The sequence below is a fragment of the Nuphar pumila genome, chromosome 1 (genome assembly GCF_984573655.1).
Source record: "Nuphar pumila chromosome 1, dmNupPumi1.hap1.1, whole genome shotgun sequence".
Taxonomy (NCBI): Eukaryota; Viridiplantae; Streptophyta; class Magnoliopsida; order Nymphaeales; family Nymphaeaceae; genus Nuphar; species Nuphar pumila.
Window position 1 is genome coordinate 171,694,830 of NC_143249.1, and position 24,351 is coordinate 171,719,180.

At 35.3% G+C, this 24,351-nt stretch overlaps 1 pseudogene across 1 annotated transcript; it reads left to right on the top strand.

The window, feature by feature from the left end:
* Window positions 1-1,998: 1,998 nt before the first annotated feature.
* LOC149851277 (pentatricopeptide repeat-containing protein At2g30780-like) lies at window positions 1,999-22,659 on the top strand (annotated as a pseudogene). The gene is made up of 3 exons (XR_016433337.1): window positions 1,999-2,584; window positions 3,151-4,373; window positions 22,264-22,659. The product of XR_016433337.1 is annotated as a pentatricopeptide repeat-containing protein At2g30780-like (transcript).
* Window positions 22,660-24,351: the final 1,692 nt, after the last annotated feature.

The window sequence follows — 24,351 nt, forward strand, 5'->3', positions numbered from 1 at the left end:
CTTCCAATTACGATGTATAGAAAACATCTCTTCAGTGATAAAAATCAATGACTTAAGAATTTTCATAAATATTCAAGCATAAAAATCATATTTCTTGACCCGATTATGATGATCCAATAGTCGATTCCTAACAAATAGACCACACTGAATGCATCTATAGAGTGAAATTTACAAAAAAAACTATGAAAATCTAGATCCATACTAACAAACATATTTGGTTGGTAAACATATTTCAGTTTCCCTATATATAGAGAGTAATGGGTACATGCTAGGTGAAATATTCTAAATGAGTTTTTCAGTTTTTTTTTCATTTTATTTTTAAATTTTGACCATATAAATGTGATATATGTACTTGATTTTATAGGGATTAGCTCTTGAAGTGTTCGATTCCAACACATGGGTGGGTTTTTATAACGTTCAAAAAATCAATGGTTCAAAATCTTTGTAAAATTTTGAAGCTCCAAATATCAATATTTTAATTGAAAACACATGATCCAGGTGTGGATTCCTTGTAAATTGACCATGGCCAACACATTTATGGGGTCAAAACTGAAAAAAAAAACATCGAAAGAACAAACGAACCCATTTAGCACATTTTATTTAGCACGTACCTATTATTCTCTCTCTCTCTCTATATATATATTTATAATCACTAGAATATGAGAATTGAAAATATGAGAACTAGAAATATGGGCATTTCCAGCACTTTTTTTGCAAATTCAACTATGTGCATGTGTTTGGGTGAATTTGCTAGGAATCAACCATTGGATCTTGTATTTTCAATGACAAAATGTGATTTTTGAATGATTGAATATTTATGTAGATTATGAGTTATTGATTTTAAAGCCTTAAAAAATCTCTTTTATGCATCAAAATTGGACGATTCAAGAGCAGGTTCTTATAAAACCAAGCTTGCAAATCACATATGTATGGTTAAATTCAAGAGAAAAGAATAAAAAATCTATGAAAATCGCGGTTCACACATTAGTTCTCATATGATTCTATATATATAGTGTAGAGTGTAGGTGCTTAATAATACATGCTTAATGGATTTTTCCAGAGTTTTGACCCCATAAATGTATCGGGCATGGTCTATTTATGAGGAATCCACACCTAGATCATGTATTTTCAATAAAAAATGATATTTGGAGCCTACAAAATTTACAAGGATTTTTTACCATGATTTTTTGAACCTTATAAAAAAACCCATGTGTCCAAATCAAACACTTCAAGAGTTGAAGAACCCTATAAAATCAAGTACATAAATTACATTTGTACGATCAAAATTTAAAAATAAAATAAAATAACCTGGAAAACCCATTAAGCACGTATCATTAAACATATACCATTAAGCACATAACCTCTTTCTTTATATATAGAGTGATGCATAATTGCTCACTCGTTAGGTGATTAAACGAAGATCACTCATGCGATGGATACTCAACATCTTTTTTGTGCAAATAGACTTTTAATGATGCTAAGATAGCACGATGAACACTCACCGTGATTAACTTTCTTTTGAGCACCTAATGAGGAAGCATGGACCAATTTTGATATGTATATATCATTTAGCACCTACCCATTACTATATGTATATATATATTAATGGGTTCATGTTAAAAGAGATTTTTGTTATTTTAGTATTTTTTGCAGTTTTGACCCTGTAAATGTGTTGTGCATGGTTGATTTAAGAAGAATCTTGGTTTAAAAAATAATATTTAGAGCCACTAAAATTTGGAACCATTTTAGACAGTTGACATTTTGAATCCATGTATCGTAGTATCATAGTCGAACACTTCTTATTCCTATAGAATCAAATATCACATTTGTACGGTTATAATTTAAAAATAAAACAGTAAAACCTAAAAAAAAACCTCATTTAACACGTTTCCTTTAGTGGAGATCCATTATTTTATATATATATATATATATATATATATATAGAGAGAGAGAGAGAGAGAGAGAGAGAGAGAGAGAGAGAGGGGCTTGCTCATGGTTCCAGTGAAAAAACCGAAGGCCGGCCATGTTCATAATCACTGGGTCGTCTGCCCTTCTTCCCTCCCATTGATGAAATGAGATTTACTTCTCCTTCAGTTCTTCCGACTAAAGATAGATGTGGTCATACCCCTATCATTACTGCCGGAGTCTCGCAAGATACAAGCCTTTAATCTGGTCGAGAACCCTCCACCACCACCATCGTCGCCCCTCGTGTCCAGATGAGAGAACCCACCCTTCTCCTTGCCCTCCGCTTCCTACCAATAGGACCACCTCCCCCCCTCTTTACGCCCTGACCATTCGCCATTATTGCAGCAGCGGCGGCGGAACACAAGGCATGCCGCCACCGCCACCACCGACGACGACAGTGGGAGGCAAGCCTGAGAGAGGAGACGGTGCGCCCAGAGACTTGATATCGGAGTTGGCGGTTGAGTTGGTCGCCGCCGCTTCCGGTTCGGAACCAGAGTCCTCCCACATCAAGGTGGCCGAGATCTTGGAGGCGGAGCTTCCCTTCTTCATGGCCGCCGATCGAGACCTTTCCGTCCGGCTCCTCAATCGCCTGGAGCCATGGCCTAACCTGGCTCTGCAGGTGAGTTACTGCTTTCCCCCTTTGAGCTCTTCCCTCAAACTCTCGTTCCCCCATCCAATCATTGGGCACCTAAGTTATTGTTTTGCCTCCTGTTGAGCTTTATAATTCTTGTTGTGGTGTGCTTCAATTGTTTCAGCAAATGGTAAGGCTATATGTTATTCGTAGCAAATGAGATGCAAATGAAATTTATAGGTTGTAGACTGCGGTTATTGAGACTAGTGATGATTGGTATCAACTTTGGGAGATCCCACATAAATGCCAACACGCAGGTTAACTTAGTGCCCTCCCGTTCTGTAAATGCAATAAATAGTGATTAGTGAAAAACTATGTGAATCTTTCTAGAGTTTTGCAACAATTAGAAACGAAGAGAGAAAGTAGAAAGTCGTGACCCAGTTGAGGGTATTTAACCACAGTGAACTTATTTAGAGCTTGAGATTCTGATCTACGGCATAGAAATTATGGAAATTTCATGATAATACAGACGCCCAAGTTTGTAGTTGACTTGCTTAGTAGAATTTTAATCCCCCGTCTGAGTGTCCTTGTTGTGTTTCATCATCTTTATGCAGATTTTTAATTGGAAAAGTCAACGGGTCGATGCTGGTGTTTCAGTAGTTGCAGAGGAGTACTCCAAGGCCATGATAAATGCAGGAAGGGTTAATAACATTGATCTCGCCCTTGAGTTATTTAGAGAGGCATGCACCAAAAGAATACAGACGACCTCAACTTATAATGGGTTGATGACAGCTTACATGTACAATGAACTGACTAAGAAAACTCTATCTTTATTTTAGGATCTGAAAAAAGATCCGCATTGTAAACCAAATATAGTGACCTATAATATCCTTTTATCAGTTTTTGGGTGATCGATGCTCATCGATCACATGGAAATGGTCCATGGGGTAATCCTAGAATTGAATTTGACCCTGAACTTGAGTACGTATAATACCCTTATTTCTGGTTATATTACCGCTTGGATGTGGGAGGACATGGAAAAAATCTTTCAGAAGATGGCTTCAGGCCATGTAAAGCCTGACACTAGTACATACTTGTTGATGCTTAGAGGTTATGCACACTGGGGGAGACTTGAGAAAATGGAGGAGATCTATGAATTGGTGAAGGATCATGTAAACAAGAGAGAGATGGGCTCTCATAAGAGCTATGGTGTGTGCCTACTGCAAAAGTTCTGATGTTGATAGAGTTAGGAAGATTGAGGCGCTGTTGAAAGTTTTACCAGAAGAAGAACAGAGGCCATGGTTGGATGTCTTGTTGATTAGGGTCTATGCTCAAGAAGACCTGGTTGAGGGAATGGAGAATTCCATATCTAGAGCCTTCTGGCGGAATACAATAGTTGTAACTGTGAGTGTAATGCGGTCAATTATATCAAGTTATTTTAGATGTAATGCAGTGGACAAACTTGATGAGTTTGTGAAGCAAGCAGAGTTTGCAGGATGGAGACTCTGTAGGTCACTGTATCATTGCAAAATGGTAATGTATGGTGCACAAAATCGTCTTGCTGAAATGGAAAATGTTCTGGATGAGATGGAGACTTACAATTTTAGTCCAACAAAAAAAACGTTCTTAATACTCTACAAGGTTTATGCAAAATACGGCAAAAGAGCTGAAGTGGAAAGAGTACTGAGGACAATGTGCAAGGCAGGGTTTGGTATCCCGATGGATGCTTTATCTTTGTATTCATAGTGAATTACTTGTATTCGAAGAGAGGTCTCGAGGCAATAAAACTTGTTATACCATTATAAACGGTTATTTCCCCCAGCAAGAGCATATACCAGTGAGTTTGTTTTTCCTTCTTTATAATAATTTATTTTATTCATGATATTTTTGTAAGCTTCCTTTATGGAAACAAAGTTGACATGATATTTGGCATAATCCATCACTCTCTTTCTGCTGAAATTGTTATGCAATTTTTAGTTTGGCATACGGCTAGTCCTTTTCAACTAACCAGTGTGTTTGTTATTGCTACTGCTGAAATCATTTTTGTATGAGGCTATTTATCTGTTTCCTTTTTGAAATTATGCCTGGTGGTTACAGTATTTGTTGAAAGCTGGTCATTTTAGTTTACCTACTTGCTTATGATACACAAATTTTAACTTTATTTGTTAGCGAGTTGCATGTTCGAGTTTATGAATCTCTAGGTAAACCCTCCAAAAGGTATGTGCATGTAATGCAAGTCAAAAGGCTTTACTTTGGAAACGTAAGTGGTGATTAAATCTTAAATTTGCTTTCAGAAAAAAGCCATATCCCTTATGAGATTTGAAAAAGCATGTGATGATTATTCCTTGAAAATTTGTAATTTCAGGAATGTTAGTTGTTTGGCCAAATTTCTTGCAATTGGGCATCACTGAGGCTGAGTTAAGTGACCAGTTTTATCCTGATTGGATCTCATGAAATACGTTCACCTAAACTGTGTCAGAAGGCTGAGTTAAGTGACCAGTTAACTGCAGAACCAGATTTGAGTAATTAACTTCAGAAATCATAACAGTGTTATTGAGTATCAGGATGATTCTACTGATATATTTAATTCTTCGCTTATGAGTTCCTACAAACTCGAGATTCAATATATGTTCTTAGACTGAGACTTCAACTGTGTCAAAGTAGCGGTTTTGTCAAATATTTGTTGATTAACCCAGTGAACTTGGTTCAGAACAACTTGACAGGTGATTGACTGACTGTGAACTTGGCAAAAAGCTGGGTGGCACATGAAGCCTCGGATTAAGTTGGTGAGTTTAGTCATTCATTTGAGACTTTAGTGGGACACTCCTGTAATTGCGATCTTGATACTCCATTTTTTTTGAAATTTATGTAGTAATTTAATTTTTGAATACTCTTCCATTTATAGAAAGCAAAGGATCATTCCCTTTTTTATAAGACAAGAATTTTGTGTTGTTTCTTTTGAAAAGGTGCTGGTTTAGAAACATTACATTAAGTGTGCAAGTGTTGTCCAGCCTTTTGGGTGTTTTACTGGCTAGAGCTGGTAGATATTCAAGTTTTTTTAGGTCATTTAAGGTATCCTTGTTTCAAAGTAACTATAACATTGGAAAGGCTGGATAATCGGCTTGCTACTTCATACACAGCATTATTCCTTTTTTCCGGTTTTTATGGTCAATTACACTTGAGACAATCATTTACTTGATCAGAATTTGGAAGCATGTGAGAGTTCAGTTTCCTATCGGTTTCTGCTTCTTGGTTGGCTGTTGTACTTGCAGCAAATGCTAAGTTGATAGAAGTGCTTGAACAAGTGGGGGTGTAGTAGCATCAGAGGATATCTCAAATAGGCAGTTCCTAGGATATTCATTGGGGCCAGGAGCCTTGGACATGATCTACTAACTGTTTTTTTTTACATAATTGTAGCTTGTTCATTGACAATCTTTCCACGTACTAGTCTATTTTTTATCAAAATATTCAAATTGAATGGGGCTTATTCCATACAAGTTGCATGGGGCAATGCCAGTACTACATTTACTGATGGAAAGAAGAGCCAATTAAGCAGACCTGAAGCTACGAGTGGGTCTTTTAACACCAAATTCATTCCCACCCCCTCTTGTGACAACCCTACTTCACCCTACCCACTAGTTCTTTGTTTTCTTGCCACCTCAAAGTGGTTGAATCATCAGTCACTCCGAAATGTTGGAAAGTGTGCATTGATCAAGAAAGGGCCATTTATCTCCCTTCCTCTGATATCCGGTGGGTCAGGCACTGCCATTCCTGCCATTCCGTCAGTCTCTGAATAGGTTTGTGTTGATATCTAACTACATGCTGATCCTTTGTCACATGGTGACTCCATATTTCCCTTTGAATACATGTTATAAATAGTGCAGGATTACGGGTGTAAGCTTACGAGTTTTGTGATATCTTCCTCATATAAACATGTTGGTTCAACGTAATATATGTTGTTTATCAACCCATGGGAATAAAAAAAACTAAAGTTGAACCCAACAAATGAATGTGAATGATAAAATGTATATAAAACAGGACTATAAATTTGGAGAATACGTTGGAGAAAGATGGTTTTGAGTTAATAAAACAGGACTAGATTTTTTTTTGATAAGTAACAGGACTAGATTATATGGAATACAGGTTTAGTTAGAAGGTTAGTGGAAAAGATGCCAGAATCATGATAGAAGACCTTGCAATACAGCAGGACTATAAGTTTTCGCACTCGGTCTCTGTCAACAAGATTGCAGGTTTGAGGAACATATTGTTAAAATATGTAAATATATATATATATATATATATATATATATATATATATATATATATATATTAATGTATAACTAGATAGTAACCTGAGTTAGGATAGGATTATTTTTTTCTTTCTTTTTTGGTTAAGAGAGGACTAGTCAACATCTGTTAAAATACATGTAATCAATATATATATCAATATATATATATATATATTGATTACATGTATTTTAACACCCCTCCCTCAAGCTTTACAGGGGTATAACCGAAAGCTTGTTGAGAAGGTTCATAAAACGATGAGCGGCTAGGGCTTTAGTGAAGAAGTCCGCCAACTGGTACTCGGATGTGACATAAGGCAGTGCTATGGTTCCACTTAGTTATTCATCACGAACATAGTGACAGTCCATCTCAATGTGTTTAGTGCGCTCATGGAAAGTCTGATTGCTTGCGATATAAATTGTGTTTTTGTTGTCACAACACATCTTCGAAGGAGTAAAGATGACTATGCCCATATCACTGAGGAGACTTCTAAGCCACACAAGCTCCATGGTTGTAGTGTCTATTGCACGATACTCCGCTTCTATTGAGGATAATGATACTTTGTGCTGCTTCTTGCATCTCCAGGAAATCATAGAGTCACCTAAGAAAGCACAAAAACCAGTAGTTGAGACTATATCATTGGGATTTCCTCCCCAATCAATATCAGTATAAGCAATTAAATTAAGTGATGACAAAGAGGAAAGAAAAACTCCCTTAGTTATGGTGTTTTTAATGTATCTGACTATTCTTAAGACTGCACTCATGTGCACAGTTGTAGGTGCATGTTGAAACTGACTGACTGAGTGAACAACATGAGCTATGTCTGGCCGAGTGATGGATAAGTATGTCAGAGACCCAACAAGTTGACGGTAGGGAGTAGGATCCTCGAGAAGTGTTTTATCTTCCAACCTCAACTTTGCATTGATAACCTCAGGGGTTTCTGTCTTCTTATCATCTGAGATGCCAGACTTGGAACAAATGTCAGCAGCAAGTTTCATCTGAGAGAGAATGTACCCTCGAGGAGAGTATGCTACTTCAATACCTAAAAAATATCTTAAGAAACCAAGGGCAAACATGTCAAAATTTTCTTTTAAAACTTTTTTAATATCATTGATTCCTTGCTTATCACTTCCATGATCAACATAAAGTAGTAGAATAACTACTGAAGACTCCACACTTTTTACAAATAAAGCAGTGTCAATATAACATAAACGAAAATTTAAACTTGTCATTACATTGCTAAATCTATCATGCCAAGCCTTTGGAGCTTGATTTAAACCATATAATGCCTTTTTAAGTTTGAGAATTTTATTTTCACCAATACATACTTCGGGTGGAGGATCCGTGTAGACCTCTTCATTTAATTCACCATTTAGGAATGCATTCTTAACATCTAATTGATAAATAGGCTATTTTTAACTGACCCAACCGCAATAAGAGTCCTAACACTAGTCATCTTAGCTACGAGAGCGAAGGTTTCTTCATAGTCTATAACGTATTCTTCAGCGTATCCCTTGGCTACCAATTGGGCTTTATAGCGTTCTAACGACTCATCACTTTTAGTTTTAATTTTGAAGACCCATCTACATCCAGTAGATTTCTTTCCAGTGGGTGGTAATGAGGTTATTTCCCAAGTTTTTGCCTTCTCAAGGGCACTAAGTTCTAAGTTCATGGCTTCAACCCACTGGGGAATGTTTTTGGCTTCATTATAATGTGACAGTTCATGAAAAGAGTGTAACACAATTAGACACGCTCTATTCTTTGGTGTTAGAGACTCATAGGAAACAAACCTATTAGGAGGATTGGAGATTTCGGTCGGATCTCCTTAAAGAGGTTTCTTCTATGCTGGAACCTTGAGAGTATTTTTCTAAGGCACTCATGGGAACTTGTTGACCACGCCTAACATAGGTTTGAATTGGTCTATCACTTTCATTTTCAACATTGTTAAGAGGAATATCCTCTAGGTTATTCAACAACTCATTAGAAATTTTCTTTTCTTGAGGAGTCACATCTTCTTGAGAGAGAAGATCAAATAAGAAAGCATATTCACTTTCGTCAGTATCTTTAGTTTTCTCGAAACCATTATCATTTTCTAAAAAGGTTACATCTTTAGAGACATATAGTTTGTTATTTTTAAGGTCGAAGCATCTAAAACCCTTTTGATTTTCTCCATATCCTAAGAAAACATATTTAATAGCTTTAGAAGATAATTTCTCTTTTATGTGTAAGGACAAAACATTTACACGCAAAAATTCTTAATCTATTGAAATCGGGTGTTCTTTCAAATAATTTTTCATATGGAGATGTATTTTGTAAGGATGAAGATTTCATTCTATTTATCAAGTAAGTTGATGTTAAAGCGACTTCGGCCCAATAACCTTTTGGAATTTCTTTGGAAATAAGAAGTGTCCTAGTGGTTTCCAAAATGTGTTTATGCTTTCTTTCGGTTAGACTGTTTTGTTGAGGAGTCCTAGGACATGATCTTTGATGCCAAATTCCATTTGTTTCCAAATAATTTTGAAATTCATTTGATAGATACTCTCTACCCGAATCGGATCTAAGAGCAAAGATATTATTTGAAATTTGATTTTTGACTATCATGAAATTTCTTGAAAAAGGCAAAGACTTTGGATTTTAAATTGAGAAAATAGATCCACACATATCTAGTGTAGTCATCAATGAAAGTAACATAATAGGAGTATCCTCCTTTAGATATGACCGTAGAAGGGCCACATACGTCTGAATGAACCAACTCAAAAGGTCTTTTGGACACAAAAGTTCTATTTGGAAAAGGAGTAGATTTCATTTTCCCAAAAATACAATTCTTGCAAACAAAATGTTTCTCGTTACAAAATTTCTTTCCAAAAGGAAAGGAGTATATTTTTGAGAAACTTAGATGCCCAAGTCTTTAGTGCCAAGTTTTAATATTTTTATCTTGGACATGATTACAAAAAGAGTTAGTGAAAAGTTTCAAGTTGCTCATATAATAGAGATCTCCCCTCCTATGACCTTGCCCAATTTGCTTCTCGGACCGGAGATCCTGTATAGAGCAATTCTTAGTTGAGAAGGAGATTTCACATCCATGATCACATATTTGAGAAACAGAAAGGAGATTTAAATTAAGTTGAGGTACCACTCTTACGTTTGACACAAGGAAATCTTTGGAAAAATTTAAAGTTCCAAAACTTAGTACTTGTAAAGATGTACCATCGACGGTTGAAACATAAGAGTTTTTAGAGTTATTACACAAATTGGATAGCCCATTTTCAAGTGGGGTCGTATGAAAGGAAGCTCCAGAATCAAGAATCCAAGATGACATACCTGGAGGAGAAGAAGAAGCTATGGCGGCACCAGAAGTTGATGGCGATTTGAGTAGAATTTGAAGTGCTTCCGATAGTTGAGCAAGATAGAAGAACTCCTTCCCTTTGATGGGCTCTTCCTTCTTTTGTGTAATTTCTTCAACGGAGACAACCTTACCTTTTGGGGCTTCATTTAGCTTAGGGCAATTAGGTCTTATATGACCGGTTCTTGGCAATGATGGCAAATGACTTTTCTATAGTTGCCATTGTAGTTATTTTGCCTCCCAAAATGTGGAGGCTTATAAGCTTTCACGTGATTGCCGGGTTTAGACACGGCCAAAACTTCATCTCCTCCCTTAATCATGCCAAGACAAATTTCTTTTTGGCATATTTCGGCTATTGTATCTTCCAAAGGAAGAAGCTTAGATCTATGAAGTAAGGAGGATCTAACTTGTTCATATTCGGGCCTAAGCCCATGTAGAAATTGAAAAAAAATTTCTTTTTCCATTTGTTCTCTCCTTAGTTCCACATCTTCCCTAGAGACCCACTTTGGTTCTAGTAGGGATAGCTCATCCCATAAGGGTCCAAGGGTGATAAAGTAATCTCTTACACCCATTTCCCTTTGCTTAATAGTACGATTTTTTTCTTGGAGAAAGAATTGATGAGCAAAGTAATTTTGAGTATATATAACTTTCATAAAGAACCATGCTTCATTTGCCTTTCAAAATTTAGCAATGTTAGCACAAATTTTGAGTTCCACATTGTTCATGAACCTAGCAAGAATTTTTGCATGCTTGCTTTCCCAATCTTCAACTTTAGATTGGTGATCTTCAATAGCCTTTATGCGGGCATTTCCTTCAAGTGTTTTTTCTTGATCACCATCCATCTTAGTAAGTTGGAGTTGCGGTTTCGAAATAGTGCCCATGACATATCCCCAAAGCTTTTTACCCTTGAGGTTGTTCTCCATAGCGGCGGCTCACATCATGTAGTTGGTACCATTAAGTTTGAAGGAAAGATCAATCTTTTGTTCTCCTTCCATTTTAATCTCAAGAAGACAAACCAAGAGAGAAATACAATATGAAAAATATAAATAGTCAACTAGCTATATCAAGAATCAAGAGCATACACCTTGCTCTGATACCATGTAATAAGATATGCGGAAATAAATACAATGTCTTACAATGGACATTCACACATAGAAAGCAAAAAACAAGTCCAAAATGGACATACACAAAAGCCAACAATGGCTTTCAAACATAAAATCTTATAAATGCAAGAAAGGGCTTCAAGAAGCCATACATTATTACAAAGGGGGAGACCCCACTTATTTATAGGCAAGGAGGAGTGAGAGAGAGGGAGAAAAGAAAGAGAGAGAGAGACTACATTGGGAGGCCTAACAAGGTGTCATTGGGCTCCCAACGGTCACAATTGTGACCGTTGGGGGCCCAACGACTCTTAGTTGGGACCCCCAATGTGAATGCATTAAATGCATTTTATAAAAAGAAAAACAAAAAAATAAAAGAAAGAAAAAAGGAAAAACAAGAAAAGAAGAAAAATAAAAATGACTACAATGCCCCTATTGGGCAGAATTACAGGAATACCCTTATCGAGTATGATTGGATATACATATATATATATATATTGATTACATGTATTTTAATAGTTCGTTGAGGTCCCAACGACTCTATTTAGTTGAACCCCCAACGACTCTCTCTTGAGCCCCCTCTCTCATGTGTATAAATATGGGGGTAAAACCCCACTTTCATGTATGCTTCTTGCATGTATTGTGAGTAATAAAATATTAATATTTTTATCCCTTTGTGCTTTCCTCTTTAGTGGGTGTATGTGTGTGAGCCCATTTTGTGGCTTGTTTATGTTCTTTTGGCGCTTTGGTGGAACTCTTTGAGTGTCTACTTTGTTGATTTGGTGAATATCTTTGGAGGACCCTGTTTCCTTTTATGGTATTAGAGCTTGGAGATCATACTCATTTTCAAGCGCACCACTCAAGATTTGAAAGAGATAAAGTCTCTTTTGCAAAGTCCATTTAAATACTCATGAGATTGTGGTACTCACTTTGTGGAAGAATGTTCGTGCTCTTCATTGGATGTACTCTCTTGGTGGTGGAGTGCTCGTGTGTTCGTGCTCTTCATTGGAGATGCTCTCTTGATGGTGAAAGTGCTTGTGATATTTGTTGTTTTCTACTCTCTTCTTTTTCTTCCTTCTCTCTACATTCTTTTCACTCTTTAACCCTTTTAAACATGGGCGACAATGATAATGTCACAATAAAGCTCAAGCTCAATGACACTAACTATGTAACATGAGCTCCGATCATGAAACACCTCGTATAGGGGAAATGGTTGTGGGGATTAGCGGATGAGTCCGATTCGAAACCCAAGCTAATTCTTAGTAAGGGAGAAGGATAAAAAAAAATTACCTCTTACGAAGATAAAGAAGACCAATGCTATGGACACTTAGGAGAAAAAATAGAAAGAGTGGAGAACGGGGCACCCTAAGATTATGTCTTGACTCATTAGTAGTGTTGACATAAAAAAGTGCTTGAGTCTAACGAAATTTGAACATGCAAATAAGGTATGAGACTATCTTAAGAGAATGTATTCTCCTAAAGACATTGCACACATATGCAATTTACAAGACAAAATATGTATAATGACTCAAGGAGAAAGAAATATAGAATACTTTAGTGAGTTGTCCGATCTTGGGAATGAGCAGGATCTTCTTGAGCTTAGATGACATTGTCCCGAAAACATAGAACTCTGCCAAAGAGAAATTGATGTGGAGCATTTCTATCAATTTATTAATGGTCTAAGACCGGAATTTGGGTCTACTAAATCAACTCTTTTTCATAGAGGGAAAGTCTTCTCTATTGAAGATGCCATTGAAGAGCCAAGTATGGAGGGAAATAGACTAAAAAAGAAGACATCTAAAGATGATGATTCAGTCCTTGCCGTATCTGTAAAACCTGTAAATTTTTGAGATTTTAAATAAATAATTAGCTTTACTTTCGAGGTAAAAATGTGCTTCTATCTTTTAAATGTCAAATATGGGCATTTTATATGCTCAATTATACTTTTCTGACCAATAAGGGTAAAATAGTCATTTCAAGAAATTTTTCAGATAAAATATTGCTAAAATATTTAAATTATCATGAAAATTAATTGTTTTAGGGAGTCACAACCTCATCTAGGGGGTTTTCAATGTCTTTTGAACTTAACTAGATACAACCTGGTGGTTTTCGAAACAAATTTGAATAAAGGGCATTTTAGTCATAAAATAATTTACGAGAAACACTCTAATCAATAAATTTCTATTTTGAAAATACCGAAATTCTTGGACTATTTAAATTTAGATGAGTAATTAATGCAAATAAAACGTAAGAAACTAATTTGAAAAAAAATCGGGAGATTTTGAAATAGACCCAAATTTTATACGGATGAGATCCAAATGGATCGATCCGAACATAAAATTCTAAGGATTTTACGCAATAAAACAAATATGATATTCTATTTTCATTCATGGCCTTGTTTTAAAACAAGGGTTGTTAAAAAAAAAAGTTTCTCGTTTGTTAACTAAGTTTAAATTTTTTTTTTTCTGTTATTATATTTTTGTTGTTGTTTGGTTTGGGACCAAACCAGGCTCAATCCGGACCCAACACCATGTGCAAGGGGTTATTTCCCCCTTGTTTCACATTACAAAAAAAACCCCTCCGTCTCCCTTCTCTTCATTTTCTTTTTCTCACCTAGCTAAAACCCCCATCCAGCGCAAACCCTTCTTTCTTCCTCACCTCTTCTCGCCGCCCTCGTCCTCCCGTTCCACTCTCTCATTTCGGTCGATCACAACCATTGCCCAGCCACCCTCTGTGCACGACTCATTGACACCGACATCGGGAGCCGCAGGACCACCAGACTTCGCTCCTCCCTGAGCAGCCAATGACCCAGATGCTCCTCTGCTGCGGCTTATCTGCAAATGCCATTGAAGCTGTGAGTCACTGCACTTTTGTTTAAATTTTTTTTCAATGAAACATGCTCTATTGATCATTTTTTTTATGGTTTTCCTTGTTCTTGGCGGAACCCGAGCTACCGCAGGTGGCCGGACCGTTCCCTTGCCGGAAACAATTGCCACCCCTGCTGATTTCTTTCCTCTTTGTGGCATCTTATCAGTTTTTGTTGATCTGCTATCGAGGGGTGGAGCTCCGGGTGAATGCATTTCTTTGTGAGTTCTGGTAAGCGTTTCGTATTTTGGTGATACTTGTTTGCGCAAACACCACTTTTCTGAGTTGGTATTCGGAATCCGAGCTTATTTTGGCATGGCAGAATATCTGGATCTCGCTTTCCACGAATTTACAAAAAAATAACTGAAAACAATTTTAAGAAACCCTCTTTTGTCAACGATATTTTCTTCTGAAAATTTTGTTGATGGAACCTCTGCTATCAACATTGTATCATGTTGAAATTTCTTTTGAAGGATCTTTGTTGTCAATGTTATGGTCTGTCTGCAAAATGCAGCCAATGAAGATCCTCTTTCTTTCTTCTTTGATAACGATTTATCTTCATCTTCTTATAACTGCTTTATATCGCATACCCCATATGAATGGTTTCTTCCTTTATCAGGAGTGGGTGTACCAATTGGACAAGGGTTCTTTGTTTTTAGGTGTTTTACTGCACTGGGATCCGTGCCCAGCATGTTGGACTCATTTTCGTCACACTCGTGTGCTAGGTGATTAATTCTCATCCCTATAGTGTTCTTATTTCTTTCTAATCAGAGTTATTTTTGTCAATTTTTCATCTATTTTGGTTTTCTCATTTTGCGTGCTTGATTTTCAACATTGGGAATCGTGTCAGGCTGCTGTCGACACTGCTGTCAGCCATAACAGTAAGTGTGTCCTTCGCTTCACTAGCATTTCTTTAAGTGTTTCCCTAGTTTTGGATTGGATTTTCAAGGGAATATAACTTTTCTCTTGAAATCGTGTGCCTCGATTTTCATGTCATCGTTGTGGCGATGCTTTGGACAGCATGCAGACCCGTGGAAATGCTCCACACAACTGTCCAATCTTGTTTTGGACTCTTTAGTTATTGTTTCGTGGTTTTCGCCAATCAGGTTACCGATTTATATTGTAAATTTTGTCGTTCGTGTGCGAAATCATATTTCAATAAATTTATCGTTATGTGTGCAGCACTGTAGCACTCTCTTACTGTGAGAGGATGCCTAGTTGACCCTATTATGGTATTTTCGCTAGGTGTTGCGTGTCGCACACCAAGTATTCGGTGTTTTACCTACACGGCAAATCTATTGCTGTTTTCGTTTTTCGTTTTTCATCGCATCGCAACTGTAGGATCCTTAAACTAAATTTGTAGAATGCAAATTCTTGTTGTTTGATATTAATCTAATGTATTTCAGGACTATGTTGAGTAAGAATCATTGCGTAGTACAAATTTAATAACTCAAGTTAAAATTGCTTAATTAGATGGTTTTGTATGAATTAAATTAGCAATTTCGTTTATTTTGTCATTAACATGATTAGTGTAGTGTATTAACATTGTTAAGCATGCTGCATAATGCCGAAGTTTGAGTATGTCTTGAGAATTTTCTCACACGCGAAGTGTTCGGCAAAATGTTTATGTGGGATCGAATCCTAGTTCTTGAATGTAGTTTGCGAACAAGGGTTCAAAAAGAGTTTTCAAAGGTTGGATATGCATGTTTGAAACTTGTTTCGAAATAGGTTTTATACATGTTATAGATAGACTTTTAACTTCGTAGATGCACTTGAGAGTGCGTGAAAGTGTGTAGTTAACCCTGTTAATACGCATATCGCTAATGCGGTCTTCGTATATGCACATGCATAGTTTATGTTCACAAATGGGATATACTTGGATTAAATTAATGATTTAGTTGTAATAGTAGAAAATGCTTAGAGGTATATATGTTGCACTGTGCCAATTGAATTGCAGGTACGAAGATATGAGAAAATAACTGATACTTAATGTTAAGTATCGCTTGCGGCTAGAAAAGCCATGCACATTGAAATTAATGCAACTTGCAAATCGGGTATTTACCTGTGGTAGGTATGTGGTGCAAATGCATCGCACAACGTATTTACTTTTATTATATGCAACACTTTCCTGCTTACACACGCCACTTAGTTGTGGATATCTAGAACTGTTGTTATTGTAGTTCGGAGATCATGCTGAGCATGATTTGAATGTATGGTAGTAGAAGTGCTTGTATGGCACACCGTTATATTCTCACACACTCACTTAGTTGTGGATATGTAGAACTGTTGTGACTGCAGTTCGGAGATTATGCTGAGCATGATTTGAATGTATGAGAATAAAAGTGATTTTATTCTTGTAATTTGAAGATCATGCTCGTTGTGATTTTAGATAGCAGAATATGGAGTGTGTTTGCTGCAGGTACATGTTTGAGCACGCATTGTGTGAAATGTATGTTGCACGAATTGATGTGTTTAATATGACCATATTGAAAGCTAGTGTGAATTAATAAATGAGTAAAGCATGTCATGTATACGAAATATGCATCATGAGTGTATGTTTTAAAATAAATGAATCATGCGTGTGAACACGAATACATGTTAATGCATATCCTGTTTGTGTGCTAATTATGATATGACATGTATTATGCATGAATAATTGAATCATCTATGACGTGTTTTATGCATAACAACATATGTGGAATAATCATGCATAAAGCCTGTTGTAATTAAATTGTACATGAAAGCATGTTAGAAATAGATAATGCATGAGAGCATGTGTAGAATAAATCCTAGAATGACAACATCATGCATAAAATTTATTATGATTATGTCATGTAAATGCATGAGGGCATGTAAGTTTAAGTCATGCATATAGTATACATTATTTTAGTTACGCGAAAGGGCATGAACTGTTGATATCATGTGTGAGGGCATGAACGTGTTATCTTGTGAGATAATGACACTTGAATGTGATCTATGACTTAATAATAAAGATAATCCTAGATTATGGGTCCATTTGAGGTGTCGGTGAAGCCGAACTCTTTGAGATGATTGGGTTCGTCCCAATCTCTTATCCTCCTAGGAGAGGGAATGGTGGTACAAGTCTCGTAGGACATATTGAGTTTTTGAGGGCTGAAGGTGTCTCTTGTCGCCGTCCCATGGATGTTAGGAGACAGGTCTACCGATGAGTTCTAGGTGGTAGTACCACAACTCTGCAGAGTTAGGGATGCATGCCTGATTTTTCGTTGGTGATTTTGGTTTGGCATAGGCAAAGACCTATGACTTTGAGTCCGCTCTCTCAACCGCTGCATTGCAAGGTTGAATCGCTCAGGAAAGAACCAGTTAAGTCATTGGAAGGCAAATAAAATATATAGAATAATAAATACTCCTATGGTTATTTCTGAATGCCTATACTCTCTTTTGTATCAGATGGGTTTGAATAAACAAGAGAAACAATGAATTAGATTTTTAGAATCACTACTATCATGTGCATAAATATATAAATGTAAACATGTAGAGACTACTAAGGTTTGCATGGTTATTGCATATGATTTTTTTACATGTAAATGAAGAAGACATGTTTAATTTGGTCATGTGATTGACCTGTTGATACAAACCAAAGCTTGGTTGTTGTACGTAAGGTGTTTGCGTGTGTGAGACACATAAGAAAGGTCGAATCATAGCCTGTTCCATATTTGTATTTGAATGCAAAGTGCATAAATGTTCTAAAAAAGGACATGTGAATTAATAATTTAGATAATGCATAGCTTAGTCATGAGTTGGACATGAGTATGCTTCTTTTAAGGATAAAGAAAGTGAAGGTTTACATGTTTATAAACTATTGTATTCTACTTCAGTTCAAAGTATACTATGAATTGTGACATTGTCTCAGTAGGGTGGAACTATATTAAACAAGCAAACCAGAATATGTAAGCAGAAATTTCACCAACTTTTCATTCAATTAATCAAATTAAATATAAACGAATTCAAAATGCATTTCAAACATTTCAATTAAGCATGCTATTGCAAAAATAATTATCATTCAATTATGCGAACACCCGTCATAGATATAAATGAATGTAATGTTTAATATCATGAATAAGATTGAGTGCAAGTTTCAGTTTTATGCATACAACTCATGTAATTATAAATGCTGTGGAATGAATGATGATAAATGTGATTGAATGTTAAGTGCATGTTTTGATGTGGATTCCCTTGACCTTCATTTTTTTAAATGATGGGAATTACATTTTGATTGTACCATCACAAACTTGATATGTATTTTTCAAGTTTAGTTTTGGGTTTTCTACGGGCAAGTGGTTGATGCCTTACAATCTTACCGATAACCTCGTGGAGGATTGAAGCGAAGTGCGGGTTTCTGCGCGACTGAAGGCTCTACTCTTACCTATTACGATTCCTGGAGGACCCAGACAATTTTTGATGGTTATAAACTTGTAACAATTCAACTCTTTTTGTCTGGATCTTTACGTTTTAAGAATTGTAATATTTTGGAATGATAATATTTCTAAATTTATCCTTTCAATTATGCAATGGTTATGCTTATGGTTGGGAAATTTTAAATCTTTACATTACTCCTCAATTTTCTTAAACCTTAAATAAATTTCGTCTTTCCTATTTTTCTACGTGTGAGAATTCTTAAAGTAATAACCCTAATCGAGTTGTGTTTATGGATGATTCTGTACTAGATCCGATCTTGGGAGACTAATATACACTTGCGCTTGCACTCAGGTGGGCCGTCTAGTATTTGGAATGGTTGAAATGTGGTCATAGAAGAACTTGTTGACATAATACTTCGGTAATCATGCAAAATTTTATAATGAAATCAAAGTTTCAAATTTTTCTCAAAATTTTGGGTATGAGAAAGTTTTAAAAAGGTTGGATTTTTTGAGGGACGTTACAATATCTAGGCCAAAAAACCATGTCCATGCTTACAAACTACTATAATATGGGAGACCGAATAATGATAACTATAGAAGACAAGGCAATGAGTTTGAGAAGAAAAAAATTATTTGCTATTATTGTCGTGAACCGAGACATGTCAAGACATTGTCCTTAACTAAAGAGACCTTATGAGAAAATGTAGCCTTTGTTACTCAAAAGTCAAGTGAGCTCAAAGTTACATATAATCAACCATTGGGAGCATGTCCTTGACTCAACTTGTAGAAACTTTTTAACTTCTACTCAAAGAAACTTCATCAACTGGAGCTGCGGTCTCTTATGTTGGCATCTCTGATCCCGATAAATCTCTTTGGCTTCTTGTCTCAGGTACTTCATTTCATATGACACCAAATGGTGATATTTTATCTGAATGTCATAACTCATGCGGGTCAACTGTTTTCACTGATGATGAAACATCTCTTGAGATAAAGAGAATAGGAAATTTCAAAAATATTTCAAAAAGGTTCTCTATTCAAAAAATGAAATATATTTCCAAGTTAAACCTAAATCTTTTACCTGTCTCTCAATTATCTGACCATGTGTATGTTTTCTTCTCTTCTATTGGTTGTCGCGTGCAGAATCGCCAGTCAAGAAAGTTGATTGGGGAAGGCCGTAGAGAAGGACACTTATACTACATGATTTTTTTGGAAATACCCAAGAATACTTTTTGTTATAATGTTTAGAAACTGAATTTGGATTTATGGCATAAAAGACTTGGCCATCTTAATCTATCCAAAATCTAACACTTTCCAAATATAGAAAAATTTTGTAATCTTGAAAATTTTATATGTAAAATTGTATTCTTGGCAAAATGAAAAGATTGTCATTTTAAGAAAGAACTTTTGCCTCGACATGATTGCTTGAGTTAGTGCATTCAGATGTTTGGGGCCTAACACCCCTTATATCTAAGGGCGAGTTTGCATATTACGTAATCTTTGTTGATGATTTTACTAGACATACATGGATTTATTTCCTTAACACAAATGTGAAGTTCTTTCATATTTTCAAATATTTCATAATTTGGTCAAAAATAAATTTCAAAAAGATGTCTCTATTTTTCGCACTGATTCAGGAGGAGAACTTTTATCTAAAGAATTTAAAGATTACTTAGATTCAAATGACATTAAACATAAAAATCTTTATACTCTACAACAAAATGACTTGGTTGAAAGAAAACATAGACATATCATAAAAACCATAAGAATTTTGCTTATTTCAATTCAAGTACTTAAAGAATTTTGGGTTGAAGCCATTAATAGAATGCCATTTGTCTTCTTGAAAAATATATCACCTGCTGAAAACCTTTTTAAATTGATTCCTAATTATTCTAAATTAAGAGTTTTTGAGTGCAAATGTTTTGTTTTCATTGATAAAAATGATAAACTTTCTCCTCGTGCTATTCCTTATGTCTTTTTGGGATATGCAAATAACAAAAAAAACTATAAATGCTTTTACTTTAAAAATAAAAGTGTATGTTTCAAAAAATGTGTCTTTCTTAGAATTTTTTTTTTAAAAAATTTAAAAATCCTAAGAAAATAACTAAGTATTCTTTTTTTTTTTTAATCTAATTCCAAAGTTTGATGATTATAATGCTGATCTTAATTAGGAAATTAGAAATGATATAGTGAGTAAAGAAGATTCTCATAATAACGAGATAAGTAAAGAACAACCTCAAGATCAAAATTGTATCCAATATTTCAAGCGTAGTAATTCTAAACATCCACGTGCTCTTGAAAAATATACTAATAATGAAAACAATGCAAAGATAATATTAGGAATAAATATTTTTTTGATACGTTTGAAAGTATACTTTTAAAGTTGAAATGATGTTTGAGATGGTTTGAACACATTTTATGTGGCCTTGTCATAATACTAGTAAAAGAGGTTGATGCAGTGCAAGTAGAAGGAATTGAAAAATGAACAAAGAGTTGCTGGAAGGCTACAAGAGGGAATACTAAAAGTTGAAAACTTATGGGGTAAATAAGTTTGACTTGTAAAACAGACCCATGGAGTTGGGATGAAGTCTGTTGATGGTGATGATCTTGTTAGCAGTCTATTTCCGTATCCTTTTTTTGTCAACAGTGTGTTGTGTCACTTCCACTTAATGTATATGGCAAAAGGCAGGCAAAGCCATTGAATTAAATCTCACCAATAAATCTATTTTGTTGTGAATCTTGTGATTTATTCAAGTAAAGCATGTAAGCTGCCTGACTTTTGGCCTCAACCATCACTCTTCAACGATTATGTTTAATCAGTTAGCTTTTCTGATTCCATCGAGCCAGACCAAGCTAGTTAACCTGTTGATCTTTAAATGTTTTAGGGGCATGTGCTTCAATTTGATTTTATCTCCTTAGTTGAATCCATCCTGATTAGCACAGCCAATTTTTGTGTATAAACTCCTGATCGAGTTTGACCTCATGTTCAATGTGTTTATGTGGTAAGACACGTGCATCTCTGTTAGATAGGCTGTAATTTCCCTGGATTTTCACCTGTTCTTCTGTGGAGAATGCTTCCTAAACATTCTGCAGTGCTTCTATCGTTATGGTTTATTTCAGCTACATGCATCCCCAAAATATTTCACTGATCTCGAAGTGAATTGTGTTTGATTAACCTGTCATTTTGAGGGAGCTAATACATTGTGCAACAATTTTTTTTTTCATTTTTGCTTTTTGGAAGCAATTAGTGTGTGCAGTTTGACTGATTGATTTGGTCCAGAGAATGTTTTGGTGGTTCAGAAGATCTATGAATATAATGAGACTTGGGATGTATGTCATTTTTGTCATTGGCCCTGTACAACGCAGTAAATATGTATTAGATGAATTAATGGAGAGCGATCTGCTGTTTCCCAGTCCGATGCTAACATTGAGACCTTAAATAAAACAATATTGAACGTTTCTGCGGATGATTTCTGTGGTAAGGATGTCAGCAAGCATGCCACCAATAAAGCAAAAACCACCAGCTTAGACACATTACTGTTTTGTAAACTTATCAAAATCTACCTTGATATAAAGGCTGAAAATTGTTACTTATCCTTGTCTGGTCATTTGTCTCTCTTTTCAGTTTTTTTTATGATTGATTTGTTGAAGTTATCGGTAGCCTTCAGATACTAGTAGCGCAAAAATTAGTTTGAGTATAAAATGCACACTAAATGAAAATGTCCAATGTTTCTGCAGGCCAAAGCTCAATAATTTTAATTACACAAGCAAGCAAGTGAATCTCTTCATGACTGATGGCCGTTTATTTTTTAGCCTCTTAGGTGGCATTTTGGGGATCTATAGCGGTGTTGTAAGACCTCCATCAAGCAGTATTGTAACACCTCCCTCGAGGAAAAGTTGATAATGACTGCTTCTGACACTGATAAAGAACCTGTTGATTTTATTACAACGCGGCATTTCTGTTACTATTCCCAAGCATATGCATCTGCATCTGCATCGAATTGTCGTGTTGTAGAAAGGTATTGCAAATCTGGTAAATGTTTGCGTCCTCTCTCTTTGCTCATGTTTCCCCCTTCACTCCTGTATTTCTCTGTGTTAACTAAAAAATTACTACATAAAACACATTGTGCATTCTTAACTTTTGTTTCTCTGTTATGCTTTTCTTCTCATCAGTAGATTTTGGCTCGTACCGACATCAATCTGTCATTACTAAGACCATGTGTACCATTACAATATTTAGAGCCACATTTATTAGTAACATGGAATTAAAAATGGATGTCAGCTTCATGTAACCAAACAAACAGGTGGCCCAAAAATAATTGGTTGTAGTAATGACCACAAAATCCCTCAAAAAAAAAGGTGTTCTGACCAATGTCACAAATCTCGTTATTGAGGTTTCCTCGGCTGCAAAAATATAAAGAAAGATATTTAGATATTTTAGATAGTGATCATTTTTTATGCATCGACTCTGTATGTTTAAGCTGCAGTTCTGCTGCTGATGACCATCCATCTCAACATTTCTTGAGATAAACACCATGCCCATCTTCCAGAAATGTCAAAGATGGGTGGCTGTCAATCAGGTCTCTGTGATACCGCATATAATGAGAAGTCTTTTAGATATACATGATATTTAAATGAAAAATGATCATATTATACGGCAAAAATGATACTTTTTGAAATGCCTTACAATTCTTGAAATTCACCCTATATTTAATTTTGCAAATGTCAAGCTTTTTTAGGACCATTCTATCCTTTGCACGAGTAACTACTGCAGTTCGTGTGATATATTGGTATGCTCTTTGGGTATTGCAAACTCTCACTAAAAGGTATGACTTACACGTTTTTTGCAGACTTCATGAAGTTCACATAATTATATCTATGAACTTATTATAATTGAAACTTGTCAAAACTTTGTAAATATTTCATTTAATTTGCATGTATAGTACAAAGTTAGTGTAACTAAATCTGCCAACTTTTGCAATTGAAACTTGTCGTAACCTTACAAACTAACATTGCATATATAGTACGAAGTGTGTATAACCAAACCTAGAAGCCTCATAAATATTTTATTAAATTTACGTATATAGTACGAAGTTTGCATAACTAAATTCATGAACTTTCTATAACTGAAATCTATCATAACTTCATAAATATTTAACTAAATTTGCGTATATAGTATAAAGTTTACATAATCATATTTGTAAACTTTATGTAACTGAACCGGTTGAAACTTCATATATAGCATAAAGTTTGCATAATCAAATATGTGAATTTTCAGTAACTGAAAGCTGTCGAAACTTTATAAATATTATATTAAATTCGCATATATAATACAAAGTTCGCATAGAATCGTTCCAATATCTTTTAAGTAATTGATCTTTAAGTAGATACGTGACAATCTATGTACATTTTTTGGCATGCGAATTTTCTTACATTGACATGTTTACTGAATCATATATAAAGTTATTTTTATGCATTTTATTTTTTTATCATTTGTTTATGAAAATAACTTTAACCCATTACTTCTCAGGGGTTTTGTATATGGAGCCCAAGCTCTATAATTTCACAAGGTTCGCATATAATGCAGATACAAACATAAAAAATCTAACATGATTTCATTATTTATTCAATAATATCTTTATTTTTATTTTATTATTAGATATGATTAATATTGGGTTGTAGGTTAAATTTTTTTGCAAAGTGCTTTGGTTACGAAACTTACTCAAAATGAATAATCTGTCTCATGGATAGTATCATGCAACAATAGAATGAATAATTACTTTGCACGTGTTTAAACTTAATACGTACTTGTACATGTTGACTTTT